This window comes from Lithobates pipiens, unplaced genomic scaffold, assembly GCF_037356315.1.
Source record: "Lithobates pipiens isolate NorthernLeopardFrog02 unplaced genomic scaffold, aLitPip1_a1.2 Scaffold_28, whole genome shotgun sequence".
Lineage (NCBI taxonomy): Eukaryota > Metazoa > Chordata > Amphibia > Anura > Ranidae > Lithobates > Lithobates pipiens.
The window spans coordinates 89209128-89226787 of NW_027507789.1; the positions used below are offsets into that span (position 1 = coordinate 89209128).

Here is a 17660-nt window from a genome sequence, read left to right on the forward strand (position 1 = left end):
AAAATGGTATGTTCCGACCCCATTTGACTACTACACAATACTCTTCCCCTATCTATGGATATCTAAACTCTTCGAGGGTAGCAGGGCTAGAATCAATAATATTTTAAGTGGTAGAGGATCCCAACGAGATGGAGCTTTAATCTCATCTTGATATGACCGCAAAGCTGTACACGTGCTATTCTCCTCAGACTTCTTACCATTGGCTCTGATATCCATGCAATATGATCGTTTGTTTGTAACTATTTGTATCACACATTCTGTGAAGTTGCCTTTGCATTGTATGTCGCATCCTACTAAATAAAAAAAATAAAAAAAGAAGCCTTTGGCACCTGGTATTCCCAGGCGGTCTCCCATCCAGGTACTAACCAGGCCCGACACTGTTTAGCATCCGAGATCAGACGAGATTGGGCGCTTTCAGGGTGATGGGGCCGTAGGCGTCACTTTCTTCTGGCCATACAAAGGGCCCCCTAGACTCCTAGAGACCTGACACCCTATGAATCCATCTGTCACAAAAGGGAACCTGTGCGACACACCCTCTCCCTCCTGTACAACCTATTGAGTAGTCAGGAGGAGGAGTCGACCCCCACCATTTATCCACAAATGGGAGAGGGACTTAGGCATCACATTTACCCCACAACAGATAGGGAAGATCCTGACCTTAGTACATAAAGCTTCCATCGCAAACCAATATCAAGAATCAGGATACAAGATAGTCTCACGCTGGTATAGAGTCCCATACCTTCTGAATAAAATGGATAGATCGATCCCGGATGTTTGTTGGAAGTGAAATTCAGATACGGGGACCATGGGACACCTTTTCTGGGCATGCCCGGCCTTGAGGAACTTTTGGGTTCCCAGCAGCATGCCTTCTTCACTTGACCGAACAGCCTGTTCGAAAATACAAAAAAACCCTCACGATGCAAATCCTGAATGCCGCCTGGGCCTGCATTCCCACACTGTGGAGGCAGCCTCAGCCCCCATCCAAGGTGCTGTCGTATTCCAAAGTCAATCATATTCTCCGGATGGAAGAATTGACCGCCACCCTTCACAACACTGAAGAGGCATTTAGTGTTACATGGAGGCCCTGGAGGTATTTTACTGGTACTCGAGACTACATTCGGGAGGTGAGCAGTGCCTCTGTCCCAGAAAACAACTGAACATCTAACGTTTACCTACGTAGGCCATGTCTGCTCTGGGTGGCATCCCCCCCCCCCCCTCCCTTTTTGTCTTTATTTTTCTTTTTTTCCCCGCCGCCATCCCCCCACCTCCTCTCTCTCCGTCTTTACACTCTCTTCTTCCCCCGTCCTCTCTTTTGACTATGCCTTGTCTCCTTACTAGCCTTCGGGACCCAGAAGAACCCCAGGGTTCTGGACATGGCGGTCTCCCACCCAGGTACAAACCAGGCCCAACCCTGCTTAGCCTCTTAGAGCAAACGAGATTGGGCGCTTTCAGGGTGTTGTGCCCGTAGGAAATTTCTTTGTGCACTCTCAACCCTCTTGACAAATGCCAAGATGGTCACCTTGGGAAACAAGGGGAAAAAAACAGGTCAAAGCCAACAACATAAAAAGAATCCTACGGCATCCGGTATTCCCAGGCGATCTCCCAATCAAGACACTAACCAGGCCAGATCCTTCTATGTCACCTGGTCTTTCCAGGCAGTCTCCCATCCAGGTACTAACCAGGCCTGACGCTGCTAAGCCTCTGAAATCAGACGAGATTGGGTGCTTTTAGGGTGATGTGGCCGTAAGCGTTCTCTTCAAGACACGCCCAACCCTCTTGACAAACGCCAAGATGGTCACCTTGTTTAGAGGTGTGTAGAGTGGTAGACCTTAGGGAAGGATCTCGACCATAGAAAGGGGGGGCTAGTATTTTTAAAATGTGTTTCTTGTATAAAGGCCACATCAGTACAGGATGTGTTCAGTTTTCCCAGGAGGATCCACCGTTTTTCAGGGGAGTTCAGTCCCTTAACGTTTAGAGAGGTGACCTTGACTGAGTCTCCCATCGCTCCTCGGGGAGGGGGAGGGGGACGTCAGAGAAAAGCAAAGAAAGTTGAACCAAGGTAGGTTTTGGGTAGGTAATGCATGGCGGGAACTAAGGGGGAGAAAGGAAGGGCAAATGGAAGGAAAGGTAAAGGGAAAAAGAGGCCGGGCACCCCAACCCCAGGGGGAGAGGGAAATTAAGGGTTGTCCGCACTCAACAGTACAGGAAGGGTATACTAAAACAGCACAATTATGCTATAGCGCTTACCAGATGTACACTGGGTTTAAAGCGCTGTCCTACTTGGGTTATTGGGTAGACAGGTCGGAGAGGGAGCCCCCGAATCCTAGTCCCCCCAGTCCCGGCAGTGGTAAATGTCACGTCTGATACCGCTATGCAAATAAAAGACAATCAGTAACATCAAAGAAACAAAAAACAATAGTATAACCAAAACAGAGGTAGAGCATATAACTGTCAGCACTGAGGGGTCTCCTCGGCTCGCCCTAAACATAGGCATGCACGAGGGAGCCCGTCACAACAGAAAAGGCATCACAGAATGGGATCCACCACCCCCCATCCCATACCCCTAAAGTACATGCAGTCCCCGAACAAATGCATTTCTCCCTTTGGCAGATTGTCCTCTCCTTACCCCCTCTCCCCTGTCCACGCCCCGGGGGGAAAAGGGGCAGGGAAGGGGGGAAAGGGGGAGTGGAAGGGGGGAAAGGGGAGTGGAAGGGGGAAAGGGGGAGGGAAAGGAGGGAAGGGAAGGGTGGGAAGGGGGGGAAGGGAGGGGGGAAACAGGGGAGAGGGGACAAACATGCAGAAATGTCAAGTCCTTTAGCGCACTCCCACCAGCAAACACCCGGACCCCATAAATTTCAACTCCTCCCCTCCATGGTCACCACATCAAGATGAAAGAGGAGCAGCCCTGGTCAGTGCATGGAAAATCCGGCAGGCAAGGGGCTGGGGCCACCATCCCTCCATCCAATGGGAGACTTCACCCGAGCAGCAGTCCTAGGGCCCGCCAATTAGTGTCTCTCCTGCATCGCCATCGGGGGCTGTGTAGAGCATCCAGAGGGAGGCTGGGACCGCCCAAACAGTAAGGGGTAAATCCTCCAGGGGGGTCCAGAGTCACCCTGGAGGGAAGCAGTGTCTCGTACCAATAGGCTCAATAAATAAGTCATCCAGGGTCCCCGAAAGCTGCAGAAGGCAATGTCGGCAAAGAGTAGGTGGGAGCCAGAGGGGGGGACAAGGGGCGCATCCAGGGGGAGGGGACACATATGCGGGAATGTCAAGCCCTTCCAGTACAGCGCATTAGGTATCACTCAGACCCCCCAAAGTGCAACTCCCCCATCTAAGGTCAAGACTCCAGAAGGGAAGATGAGCCGCCCTGGTCTGTACATGAAAGAACCTGCTGCCAAGGGGTTGGGGCCATCATCCCTTCCTCCAATGGGAGATGCCACCGGAATGAAAGCCCTGTGTCCTGTCAAGTGGTGCCCCTCTGACAATGTCGTTGTGGTATATGTGGAGCATCCAGGGAGAGGCAGGGACCACCCAAACAGTGAGGGGTAAAGCCTCCAAGGGGGCCGGTGTCAGACAGGAGGATAGCTGTGTCTTGTACAAGTTGGTTAATTAGACAAGTCATCCAGTGTGTTCCTGTGAGCAGCGGAAAGAAAGGTCGGTAAGGATTATGAATGGGTGGGGGCCAGGGAGTGCATAAAACTGCCACCAGATGACCGGGGCAGAGAGGGCAAGGGGATGAAACTCAGATCTGGTAGGTGGGGGCGGGGGTGAGGAGTGTCCCTCATATTACTCACGTTGGCCATACCTTGAAGCTGAGCGCTCTGCATACCCAGGACTTTCTTCTGTATAATCTAGCCTATCTGTATACATTAGCCTGTCTTTTGTACACATTAGTCGGTCCTCTGTATACACTAGTCTGTCTGTATACACTAGTGTATACAGATAAACTAGATTATACAGAAGAACGTCCTGGGTATGCAGAGATGGAGGCTAGGGTATACAGAGAGAGAGGCTAGAGTATGCATACTTGCATATATACAGACGGACTAGTGTATACAGAAGACCGGCTAGTTTATATAGGGAGGCTAATGTGTGCAAAAGACAGGCTAGTGTATACAAATAGGCTAGATTATAGAGAAGAACATCTTGGGTATGCAGAGAGAGAGGCTGGGTTACACAGAGAGGCTGGTGTATGCAGACTTGCTAGTGTATACAGACGGACTAGTGTATATAGAGGCTTGGGTATACAGAGAGCTAATGTATAAAGAGCAGCTAGTGTATACAAAAGACATCCAAGGGTATAAAGAGAGACTCGTGTATGCAGAAGACCGGCTAGTTTATACAGAGAGGCTAAAGTGTACAAAACACAGGCTAGATTATACAGAAGAACGTCATGGTTATGCAGAGATGGAGGCTAGGGTATACAGAGAGAGAGACTGTGTTACACAGAGAGGCAGGAGTATGCAGACTTGCTAGTGTATACAGATGGACTAGTGTATACAGTAGACCGGCTAGTTTATACAGAGAGGCTAATGTGTACAAAAGACAGGCTAGTGTATACAGATAGGCTAGATTATACATAAGAAGGTCCTGGTTATGCAAGAGATGAAGGCTAGGGTATGCAGAGAGAGAGGCTTGGTTACACAGACTTGCTAATGTATACAGACGGACTAGTGTATACAGAGGACCGGCTAGTTTATATAGAGAGGCTAATGTGTACAAAAGACAGGCTAGTTTATACAGATAGGCTAGATAATACAAAAGAACGTCCTGGGTATGCAGAGATGGAGGCTAGGGTATACAGAGAGAGAGTGAGGCTGGGTTACACAGAGAGGCAGGAGTATGCAGACTTGCTAGGGTATACAGAGAGAGAGGCTAGAGTATGCATACTTGCTAGTGTATACAGGGGGACTAGTGTAATACAGAAGACCGGTTAGTTTATACAGAGAGGCAAATGTGTACAAAAGACAGGCTAGTGTATACAAATAGGCTAGATTATAGAGAAGAACGTCCTGGGTATGCAGAGATGGATGGCTAGTGTATACAGATAGGCTAGATTATACAGATAGGCTAGATTATAGAGAAGAACGTCCTGGGTATGCAGAGAGAGCAGTTGGGTTACAAAGAGAGGCTAGTGTATGCAGACTTGCTAGTGTATACCGGTGCACTAGTGTATACAGAGAGGCTTGGGTATACAGAGAGCTAATGTATAAAGAGATGCTTAGTGTATACCGACGGACTAGTGTATACAGAGGACCGGCTAGTTTATACAGAGAGGTTAATGTGTACAAAAGACAGGCTAGTTTATACAGATAGGCTAGATTATACAGAAGAACGTCCTTGGTATGCAGAGATGGAGGCTAGGGTATACAGAGAGAGAGAGCGAGGCTGGGTTACACAGAGAGGCAGGAGTATGCAGACTTGCTAGTGTATACAGATGGACTAGTGTATACAGTAGACCGGCTAGTTTACACAGAGAGGCTAATGTGTACAAAAGACAGGCTAGTGTATACAGATAGGCTAGATTATGCAGAAGAAGGTCCTGGTTTATGCAAGAGATGGAGGCTAGGGTATGCAGAGAGAGAGGCTTGGTTACACAGACTTGCTAGTGTATACAGACGGACTAGTGTATACAGAGGACCGGCTAGTTTATACAGAGAGGTTAATGTGTACAAAAGACAGGCTAGTTTATACAAATAGGCTAGATTATACAGAAGAACGTCCTGGGTATGCAGAGATGGATGGCTAGTGTATACAGATAGGCTAGATTATACAGATAGGCTAGATTATACAGAAGAACGTCCTGGGTATGCAGAGATGGAGGCTAAGTTATACAGAGAGAGAGGCTAGAGTACGCATACTTGCTAGTGTATACAGATGGACTAGTGTATACAGAGGACAGGCTAGTTTATACAGAGAGGCTAATGTGTACAAAAGACAGGCAAGTGTATACAAATAGGCTAGATTATAGAGAAGAACGTCCTGGGTATGCAGAGATGGAGGCTGGGTTACACAGAGAGGCTAGTGTATGCAAGCTTGCTAGTGTATACAGTAGACCAGCTAGTTTATACAGGGAGGCTAATGTCTACAGAAGACCGGCTAGTGTATACACATAGGCTAGATTATAGAGAAGAACGTCCTGGGTATGCAGAGATGGAAGCTAAGGTATACAGAGAGAGAAGTTTAGTTACAAAGAGAGGATAGTGTAGGCAGACTTGCTAGTGTATACCGGTGGACTAGTGTATACAGAGAGGCTTGGGTATACAGAGAGCTGTATATGTATATGTATAAAGAGATGCTAGTGTATACAAAAGACAACCAAGAGTAGACAGTGAGGATCGTGTATACAGAAGACCGGCTACAGAGAAGCTAATTTGTACAAAAGACAGGCTAGTGTATACAGATAGGCTAGATTATACAGAGGAAGGTCCTGGGTATGCAGAGATGTAGGCTAGGGAATCCAGAGAGAGACTGTGTTACACAGAGAGGCTAGAGTATGCAGAAGAACGGCTATTTTTTTTACAGATAGGCTTGTGTATACAGAAGACAGTCTGGGGAATTCAGTGAGGCTAGATACACTAGCCTCACTGAATTCCCCAGACTGTCTTCTGTATACACAAGCCTATCTGTAAAAAAAAATAGAGGGTGGGACACCGAGACTATTGTAAAAAGAAGGCAGGCTAGTGTATATAGATTACGGGCACCTGTATACAGAAGACAGAGAGGCTAGTCTATATTGAGTGGCTGGTGTACACAGAGAGATTAATGTATACAGAAAAGCTAGCGTGTAAAGAAGACAGGACTTTATTTTTTGCTAATGCAACTACTTTTGAAACATATAAAGTGCTTTTTTCATATTTTGGTGCTGTTAAAAAGTGTTGTATTGTCAGTGGTGATATCAATGTGACAGTTAATGTGGAGAACTACAACTATTCAAAATAGAGCAAAAGAGTGCTAAGTTTATTTTGTTAAGTCATTGACTGATAGACGTTAAGTAATTGGCCGTTATTGGTTTGGCAGTACATGGTTTATTTTGATGTAAGATAGTTTTATTCTCTACTTATAGCCGAGTTTTAGACGTCTTTATTATTAGCATTATTCGTATTATTCATATATATTATGCAGAGTGTAAGTATTGCAGTGAGACGATATTGCTTTTAAAAGATTTGTATTATTATACATAGCATTGTTAGCAGACCAATAGGACAATTTACATGGCTTAATATTGCAGAGCGTAATTTATCAGGAAAGAGATTCAAAGCGTTAGTTGCAGTAGCTTCATAAAACTGAGAAATCGTTGCATTACTCTAAATTTAAAATATGTTCCGGCAGCACTGAAAAGACGATATTAGATGAGTGATCTACACATTTCGTTTACTATTTCACTATACCGGCTAAATGTTAATATGTTAATATGTGCTGCGTGTAAGGTAGAAATTTGATGGTTTAGTGTGAGCTGGTTTACCAGGATTTAGAGATAGTAATCTGGTTATACTAGTAATAAATATAGCAAAATAACTATAACGGGTTTAAGTGGAAATACACGAAATAACAGCAACAACGTGTGTAGGTTTTTATCAATCAAGTTCATTACGTGTCTTTAATCATGTAGTGAATATACCCCAATATTGGAGCACAAGGATGAGAAAGCATAATAACTAACCGAGGATGACATGGCAAAAAGACAAACTGCATTAGAAATGTGAATATGAATTAGAGTTGAAATGCCAATCGCCACGGCTACGTACAGCAAAGTGTGAGCTAAGCAGCTAAATATTCTGCAATAGCAGAGATTAAGTATTGCAGTCGAAATGAGATCGGAAGCGTTAGTTGCAGTAGCTCCAAAATGACTGAGAAATCATTTCATTACTCTAAATGTAAAAGTTATCCCGGTAGCACTGAGTGGACTGATATTAGATGAGTGATCGTTGTAGTACAAATTCAGTTTCCTATAGCAGAGAGATACCAGCTAAATGTGAGACGAGCAATTAAACTGTTCACGGTAGCATTGCATTACTCTTAATATGTGCAGCGTGTAAAGAAACAATAAGATGGTTTTGTATTATCCTAAAATTAGCAGTATACGTAATAAAGGTGAGTAGGTAACCTGGATTTAGACATAGCAAACTCTATAATCTAATTTAGCAAAATTAGAAAAGATAATATTGAGACAGTATATACAGGTCGAGTTTAAGTGGAAATACACAAAATATCTAGCTTACCTTTACATTGTTCAATAGAGCGTTGCAAAGAAATACCAAGGCAGAATGTCGGAATAGCAATTAGATGAGATGATTGCTGTAATCATGAAATATCAGCAACGACTAGGTTTCTATCGGATGAGAAAGTATAATAACTGGCAAAGTATGACATGGCAAAGAGACAAATTGCATTAGAGATGTGAGATGGACATGAAATGTCAATCCCCATTGGTTACTTACATGTAAACGCGGCTACATACAGCAAAGTGTGAACTAAGCAGCTAAAGGGTATTTAAGAGTAAATTGACGTAGCTTGAAAATTCCAACGTGTAAATCGTTCCATTAATTATGTTACGCACGAAGACGGCTTACACTGACTGTTTTCCGTTTCCACTGGTCATCGGCATAATGTATCAGTAACCATGAACATTAATAATGATAGACAGCTTACATTAGGATGTATGCATGATGTGAATGTAAAATGAATGTAAAATAGTTGCATTATGTGTTATTAATGTATTGCTATGCTTTGCTACTGCAACCACTTCTCAATCAAGTAAACCGTCCCACTGCTTTTCTCACATTTTGCCGCTGTTAAAAAATGTGTTGCAAGTGTTATGTGTTACAAATGTTTATCAGTGTGACAGTTAATGTGGAGAAGAAGTAATACACAAAATAGAGTCAGAAAGAGAATCCTATTGCATAGAGGTAGCGAGAGATGGTTGCATTAATCTTAATGTGCAGTGTGTAAAAGGTTTTAAAAAGATGGTTTTGTGTGACTTTTGCTTTAACGTAAAATTAGCTGTAGACATTATAACTTGTTACAATGATTTAGTAATCTCTATAAAATAATAATAATAAGTATAGCAAAACAAATTAGGAAAATTCTGAGGCAGTATGTATAGGTCGAGATATAGTGAATACACAAAAGGGATCAAGGGATAGTAGCAAAGTCAAGGGATAAATGCAAAGGTACTCTATTTAACAGTAAATTGACGTAGCTTGCAAATTCCAACGTGTAAATCGTTCCATTCATTTTGCTGCTCAAGAAGACGGCTTACACTGACTTTTTTCCGTTTCCACTGGAAAGAGAATCCTATTGCATAGAGGTAGCGAGAGATGGTTGCATTACTCTTAATGTGTAAAGGTTTTAAAAAGATGGTTTTGTGTGAATTTTGCTTTAACGTAAAATTAGCTGTGGACATTATAACTATGGTTAGGTTTACAATGATTTAGAGTTAGTAATCTCTATGATATAATAATAATAAGTATAGCAAAACAAATTAGGAAAATATTGAGGCAGTATATATAGGTCGAGATAAAGTGAATACACAAAAGGGATCAAGGGATAGTTGCAAAGTCAAGGGATATGCAAATGCTCCAACGTGTAAATCGGTCCATTAATTTTGTTACGCACGAAGACGGCTTACACTGACTGTTTTCCGTTTCCACTGGAAAGAGAATCCTATTGCATAGAGGTAGCGAGAGATGGTTGCATATGGCAGAAAGACGGCTTACACTGCTTTTCTCACATTTTGCTGCGGTAAAAAGAAATGTTTTGTCACTGTGTTTTAACTGTGACAGATAAGGTGGAGAAAAAGAAGTAATACAGAAAATAGAGTCAAAACGTGGAAACGTTTATTTGTCATGACAGCTGATACTGGTTGAGCAATAAAACTGTTTTATTAAGATGTAAGACTAGTTTTATTCTCTACATGTAGGCTTTTAACCGAGTTGTATAATATAGGCGACCAATAGGACATTTAAATGGCTTAATATTGTAGGGAGGAAGTATCGCTGTTCAAGAGATTGAAAGCTTAGCTTGAAAATGGCCGAGAAATAGTTGCGTTAGTCTAAATTTAAAGGATATGCCGGTACCAATGAGAAAGCTTATTGATTGACTAGTTGATCTTTGCATTACACAATCCTATTATTATTATTATTATTATTATTAAGATCATAGTGCAGAGAGATACTCAGTTAATGTCAGAGATACTCGGTCAATGTCAGAAAAGCAATAAAACTGTTTACATCGTTAGAGAGCGATGGTTACATTACTCTTAGTATGTGCAGCATGTCTGGTAGCAAAAAGCGGTAGAAGTGAATAGATTTAAGCGGATTTTGAGATAGTACTCTCCATTTCTAATAAGAAATAAAGAAAAATAAGTCAGGATGGTGTGTCAGGACTGTCACATACTCAAGGTCCCGGTACAAATATGCAAAATAGAGCAAAAGAGTACATGGTTTATTTTGATGTATGATAGTTTTATTGAATGCTTGATGTGGATGATTAAAATCGTGTAGTGATCTATATTTTGCATAAGAATGAAAAGGCATAACATGGCAATGAGACAAACTCCATTAGAGATGTAAGCTAGATGAAATGATGAAATGTCTCTGTATAGCCCAGATTGTCTTCTGTTATCACTTAGCTTACCCTCTAAATTCACTAGCCTCTCTATATACACCAGCATGTTTACACTAGCCGGTCTTCTGCATACAATAGCCTGTCTTCGATATACACTAGCCTATGTTCTGAATACACTAGCCCGTCTTCTGTCTTCTGTATGCCCTAGCCTGTCTTCTGTATACATTAGTCTCTCTGTATAAACTAGCATCTCTGTATACCCCAAACTGTCTTCTGTAAAAACTTGTCTCTCTTTATAGCCTGTCTAGCCTTTCTTCTGTACACACTAGCTTCTCTGTATACACTAACCAGGCTTCTATATACAATAGCTTCACTCTATGCACTAGCCTCTCTGTATAATCTAGCCTCTCTATATACCCTCTCTCTATATATAGTGTTCTGCATCTCCGTAGTGGTAGCCTCTCCGTAGAAGCCAGCCTTTATTCTGTATTCACTAGCCTTTCTTCTGTATGCTGTAGTCTTTTATATATACTAGCTTCTCTGTACACCCTTGCATCTCTGTAATACACTAAACCCTCTGTATACCACAGCCTGTCTTCTGTAAACACTAGACTGTAAACACTAGCTAGAATACACCAGCCTGTCTTCTGTACCCACTAGAATCTCTGTATACACTACCCAGTCTTCTGTATACACTGTCAGCTTGGATGTATACCCAAGCCTGTCTTCTGTATACACTAGTCTCTCTATATCCACTGTCCTATCTGTATACACTCGACTCTCTCTATACACTAACCTCTCTATATACACTAACATCTTTGTATATACTAGCCTCTCTTTAAATTAGCCTCTCTGTGTACCCCAGCCTCATTGTTTACTCTAGCATCTCTGTATACTCAAGCCTATCTGCATTCACTAGCCTGTATTCACTAGCCTTATATATACTAGCTTCCTGCTTCTCTGTACACCCTTGCATCTCTGTACACTAGACTCTCTGAATACACTAAACCCTCAGTATACCACAGCCTGTCTTCTGTATACATTAGACTGTAAAAACTAGCTAGAATACACCAGCCTGTCTTCTTTACCCAATAGACTCTCTGTATGCACTACCCAGTCTTCTGTATACACTGTCAGCTTTGATGTATACCCAAGCCTGTCTTCTGTATACACTAGTTTCTCTATATGCACTGTCCTTTCTGTATACTCTCGACCCTCTCTATACATTAACCTCTCTATATACACTAACATCTTTGTATATACTAGCCTCTCTTTAAATTAGCCTCACTGTTTACTCTAGCATCTCTGTATACTCAAGCCTATCTACATACACAAGTCTTCTATATTGTGTATTAACTAGCCTTTCTTCTGTATGCTGTAGTCTTCTATATATACCAGCTTCTCTGTACACCCTTGCATCTCTGTAAACACTGTGTAAACTAGCCAGTCTTATGTATACACTCGCCGACTGTATACACTAGACTCTCTGAATACACTAAACTCTCTGTATACCACAGCCTGTCTTCTATATACACTAGACTGTAAAAACTAGCTAGAATACACCAGCCTGTCTTCTGTACCCACTAGACTCTCTGTATACACTACCCAGTCTTCTGTATAGAATGTCAGCTTTCATGTATACCCTTTCTGTCACTGTCCTTTCTGTATACACTCGACTCTCTCTATACATTAACCTCTCTATATACACTAACATCTTTGTATATACTAGCCTCTCTTTAAATTAGCCTCACTGTTTACTCTAGCATCTCTGTATACTCAAGCCTATCTACATACACGAAACCTGTATTCTGTATTCACTAGCCTTTCTTCTGTATGCTGTAGTCTTCTATATATACCAGCTTCTCTGTACACCCTAGCACTGTAACAGTACTAGGTTCCTGTATTACAGAAACAGAACACCAGCAATAAGGTGTATACTGTGCAGGAGGCACACAACACCGACTCTAACTTCTGCACTGCAGATGCATGTATTGCAGAAATTTAACACCAGTAATAAAGGGTAGCTTCAGGTGTGTACTGTGCAGGAGGCACATAACACCCATTGTAACAGTGCTAGGTTCCCAAGCAGTAAAGACACTGTCCCTGCCTATCGTCCTCTTTCCCTGACCACCGCAACACACTATACAAGGCCGCCATGCTGGCGGCCTTATATAGTGTGGGGTGTGTACTAAACCCCCCTGAGCTATAATTGGCCGCAGGAATCCTGCCTGTGGTGAATTGTGGCTCTCCTCACACAGGATGTCACATCTGTTCTTATTATATAGAACCTATTATGCTCCTCGTAAACTTTTTCAGTTTGGCCAAACGGCCGGACGCAAGTTGCCCCCGGTGCGGGAACATGGGGGGAGACATGATGCACATGTTTTGGAGATGCCCGAAGTTGATCCGCTACTGGACAGAGGTGACAGGAACCATTGATCGGGTGGTTGGAACCTCCACCATGATGGAGGCAAAGTATTGTCTCCTGGGATTAGTTGAAGGAGTTGGAAACCCGGGAAGTAGCCAGATGGCAGTTCTGAGATGCCTATTTCAGGCAAGGAAAGTGATTGCCCAACCCTGCTTAGCCTCCAATGTTGGCAATGACTTGGTTTTTTTCGCTTGTTTCCCAAGATGACCATGTTGGCGTTTGTCAAGATGGTTGAGAGTGCCCGAAGAGATCGCCTATGGCCCCATCACCTTGAAAGTGCCTGATCTTGTCTGATCTCGGAGGCTAAGCATTGTCGGGCCTGATTAGTAACTGGATGGGAGACCAACTGGGAATACCAGGTGCCGTAGCATTCTTTTTATGTTGTTGGCGTTGACATGCTTTTTTTTTCCGCTTGTTTCCCAAGGTGATCATCTTGGCATTTGTCAAGAGGGCTGAGAGAGCCCAAAGAAATCTCCTACGGCCACATCCCCCTGAAAGCGCCCGATCTCATCTGATCTCAGAGGCTAAGCAGGGTCCGGCCTGGATAGTACTTTGACCTGTTTTTCTTTCGCTTGTTTCCCAAGGTGACCATTTTAGCATCAGTCAAGAGTTTTGAGTATGTCCCAAAGCGTTCGCCTGAGGTCACATCACCCTGAAAGCGCCCGATCTCAGAGGCTAAGCAGGGTCTGGGTCAGATGGGAGACCGCAAGGGTCTATGTTGTTGGCGTTGACCTTTTTTTCTTCACTTGTTTCCCAAGATAACCATCTTGGTATTTGTCAAGAGGGTTGAGAGTGTCTAAATAGAACACCTATGGCCACATCACCCTGAAAGTGCACAATCTCATCTGATCTCGGAGGCCTAGCAGTGTACGGCCTGGTTAATACCTGTATGGGAGACCATCTGTGAATACCAGGTGCCGTAGGCTTCTTTTTATGTTGTTGGCATTTACCTGTTTATTTTCGCTTGTTTCCCAAGGTGACCATCTTGGTGTTTAACAAGAGAGTGCCCAAAGAGATCACCTACGCCATCACCCTGAAAGCGCCCAATCTCATCTGATCTCAGAGGCTAAACAGTGTCGGGCCTGGTTAGTACCTGAATGGGAGACCGCCTGGAAATACCAGGTGCCATAGACTTCTTTTTTTGTTGTTGGCTTTGAACTGTTTTTGTCGCTTGTTTCTCAAGGCGACCATCTTGGCGTTTGTCAAGAGGGTTGGCCGTGTCTTGAAGAGAACGCTTACGGCCACATCACACTGAAAGCACCCGATCTCGTCTGATTTCAGAGGCTTAGCAGCATCAGGCCTGGTTAGTACCTGGATGGGAGACTGCCTGGGAAGACCAGGTTACATAGAAGGATCTGGTCTGGTAGTGTCTTGATTGGGAGATCGCCTGGGAATACCGGATGCCGTAGGATTCTTTTTATGTTGTTGGCTTTGACCTGTTTTTTTTCCCTTTTTTCCCAAGGTGACCATCTTGGCATTTGTCAAGAGGGTTAAGAGTGCACAAAGAAATTGCCTACGGGCACAACACCCTGAAAGCGCCCAATCTCGTTTGGTCTCAGAGGCTAAGCAGGGTTGGGCCTGGTTTGTACCTGGATGGGAGACCGCCTGGGTTTTCCAAATGCTGCAGGCTTCTTTTTATGTTGTTGGTGTTGACTTGTTTTTTTTGTTTGTTTCCCAAGGTGACCATCTTGGCGTTTGTCAAGAGGGTTGAGCGTGCATTTGATCTCAGAGGCTAAGCAGGGTTGGGACCTGGTTAGTACCGGGATGGGAGACCGCCTGGGATTTCTCGATGCCATAGGCTTTTTTTTTAAGTTGTTGGCATTGACTTATTTATTTTTTTTGTTTTATTCTTTTATTAAGTATAAGTAGAACAATATAAATATAACAGTCAACCATACAGCATGACCCAGGGTCACAATTACATGCTAACAAAAAATAGGCAGCCAAATAACTCTGGGTTCTCAGAGGGGAGTCCTACAGTTTCATGCAGAAAATAGAGAAACCCCACCTCCGACATGTAGTACAGTATAACTAGTGCAGCTCCGTTCGGACAAATGTAATCATGGAGAACAACTGGGACCACAGCGAGCCAGCTTATCATGACCTACGTGAACCAGAGCAAAATATGAGCCGGTCATGTCCAGAACCCTGGGGTTCTTCTGGGTCCCGAAGGCTAGTAAGGAGACAAGGCATAGTCAAAAGGGAGGACGGGGGAAGAAGAGAGTGCAAAGACGGAGAGAGAGGAGGTGGGGGGATGGCGACGGGGAAAAAAAGAAAAATAAAGACAAAAAGGAGGGGGGGAATGCCACCCAGGGCAGACATGGCCTACGTAGGTAAACGTTAGATGTTCAGTCGTTTTCTGGGACGGAGGCACTGCTCACCTCCCGAATGTAGTCTCGAGTACCAGTAAAATACCTCCAGGGCCTCCATGTAACACTAAATGCCTCTTCAGTGTTGTGAAGGGTGGCGGTCAATTCTTCCATCCGGAGAAAATGATTGACTTTGGAATACCACAGCACCTTGGATGGGGGCTGAGGCTGCCTCCACAGTGCGGGAATGCAGGCCCGGGCGGCATTCAGGAGTTGCATCGTGAGGGTTTTTTTGTATTTTCGAACATGCTGTTCGGTCAAGTGTAGAAGGCACGCTACTGGGAACCCAAAAGTTCCTCAAGGTCGGGCATGCCCAGAAAAGGTGTCCCATGGTCCCCATATCTGAATTTCACCTCCAACAAACATCCGGGATCGATCTATCCATTTTATTCAGAAGGTATGGGACTCTATACCAGCGTGAGACTATCTTGTATCTTGATATTGGTTTGCGATGGAAGCTTTATGTACTAAGGTCAGGATCTTCCCTATCTGTTGTGGGGTAAATGTGATGCCTAAGTCCCTCTCCCATTTGTGGATAAATGGTGGGGGTCGACTCCTCCTCCTGACTACTCAATAGGTTGTACAGGAGGGAGAGGGTGTGTCGCACAGGTTCCCTTTTGTGACAGATGGATTTATAGGGTGTCAGGTCTCTAGGAGTGTAGGGGGCCCTTTGTATGGCCAGAAGAAAGTGACGAAGTTGATAAGCACTAAACAAGTCAAGCGGAGGGTCAGAAAGCTCGGCGACAGTTTACGTGGTCGGGAGCCCTCCCGTGGGCCACACCTCTCCCAGACGCTGTTTCCCCACCACTGTCAGCTGTCGCAGTTTCTTGTTGGTAAATCCCGATGGGAAGTCTGGATTACCTATAACCGGAGTCATTGGTGATGGCAGGGGAGCAATGTGTGTGCAGCGGAACAACCTCCGCACAACAGCCAACGTAGCTCCCACTACGGGGTGACCTCTGAGGTCTTTTGGTAGGGAGGACAGGAGCCACGGGGAGGTCAATAGGGGAATGGATCCATCCTCAATCTCCATCTCCACCCACTGCTTGTGTGGGCCATTACAATGCCAATCAACGACTCTCGCTAGCAGAGTCACTCTGTAGTATTGTCTGAGATCTGGGAGACCCAGACCCCCCTTGTCCTTTGGTCTGGCAAGCAATTGCAAACGCGCTCTGGGCGGTTTGCGCGCCCAAATAAAGTCCCGGAGCAGCACCTGCAGTTGTCTGAAAAAAATTGGGGGTAACCGGATCGGTAATGTCTGGAACATGTATAAGATCCGAGGGAGGGCCATCATTTTGAATGCATTACAGCGCCCGAGCCAGGTCAGTGTTAAAGCATTCCAGTTTCCCAAATCAGATTTCAGTCTATCCAGGAGAGGGACAAAATTAAGCAGGTACAATTGCGCTAAATCCGCTGCGATGTCAACGCCCAGTTAACGTATAGATTTTTCAGCCCAGTAGAATGGAAAAGAGGAGCGGAGCCTCTTGGCCTCACCATCCGGAACCGATATATTCAATACATATAGGCTGCCGTGTCGCTGTAGAGACGCAAGTATTTTGGGAAGCAAAATGTGTGGATTGGAGACGGAAAAAATTAGATCGTCAGCGTACGCCGCAATTTTGTGGTGTGCCGAGGGTTTGGATATGCCAGTAATATTCGGGTCATTCCGAACGTGACACATAAGTGGTTCCAGTGTCAGAATTAAAATTAGGGGAGACAGAGGGCACCCCTGCCTCGTCCCATTAGTGATGGGGAAAGAGTCCGAGCACCACTCGGTCACCCGTACCGCTGCCGATGGCGTGGAGTAAAGCGACATTACCCAGCTCATCATGTTGGGGCCAAGACCTATATGTTCCAGGGTGGCCTGCATAAAGTGCCAGGCCACCCTGTCAAAGGCCTTCTCCGTGTCCGTTGACAACATAAGCAAGGGCCTTCCCTGTACATGCGCCGCATGGATTAAATTGAGGACTCGGGCCGTATTGTCTCTAGCTTCCGACTTATTTTTATTTTTTTGCTTGTTTCCCAAGGTGACCATCTTGGCGTTTGTCAAGAGGGTTGAAAGTGCCTGAAGAGATTGCCTACGGGCACATCACCCTGAAAGCACCCGATCTCGTTTGATGTTGGAGGCTAATAGAGTCGGGCCTTGTTAGTACCTGGATGGGAGACCGCCTGGGAATACCAGGTGTCGTAGACTTCTTTTTATGTTGTTGGCGTTGACCTGTTTTTTTTTCGCTTATTTCCCAAAGTGACCATCTTGGTGTTTGTCAAGAGGGTTGAGAGTGCCTGAAGAGATT

At 44.5% G+C, this 17660-nt stretch overlaps 1 pseudogene; it reads right to left on the reverse strand.

The window, feature by feature from the left end:
• Nucleotides 1-317: 317 nt before the first annotated feature.
• On the reverse strand, nt 318-436 carry LOC143937418 (5S ribosomal RNA; annotated as a pseudogene).
• Between the last annotated feature and the right edge of the window lie 17224 nt (nt 437-17660).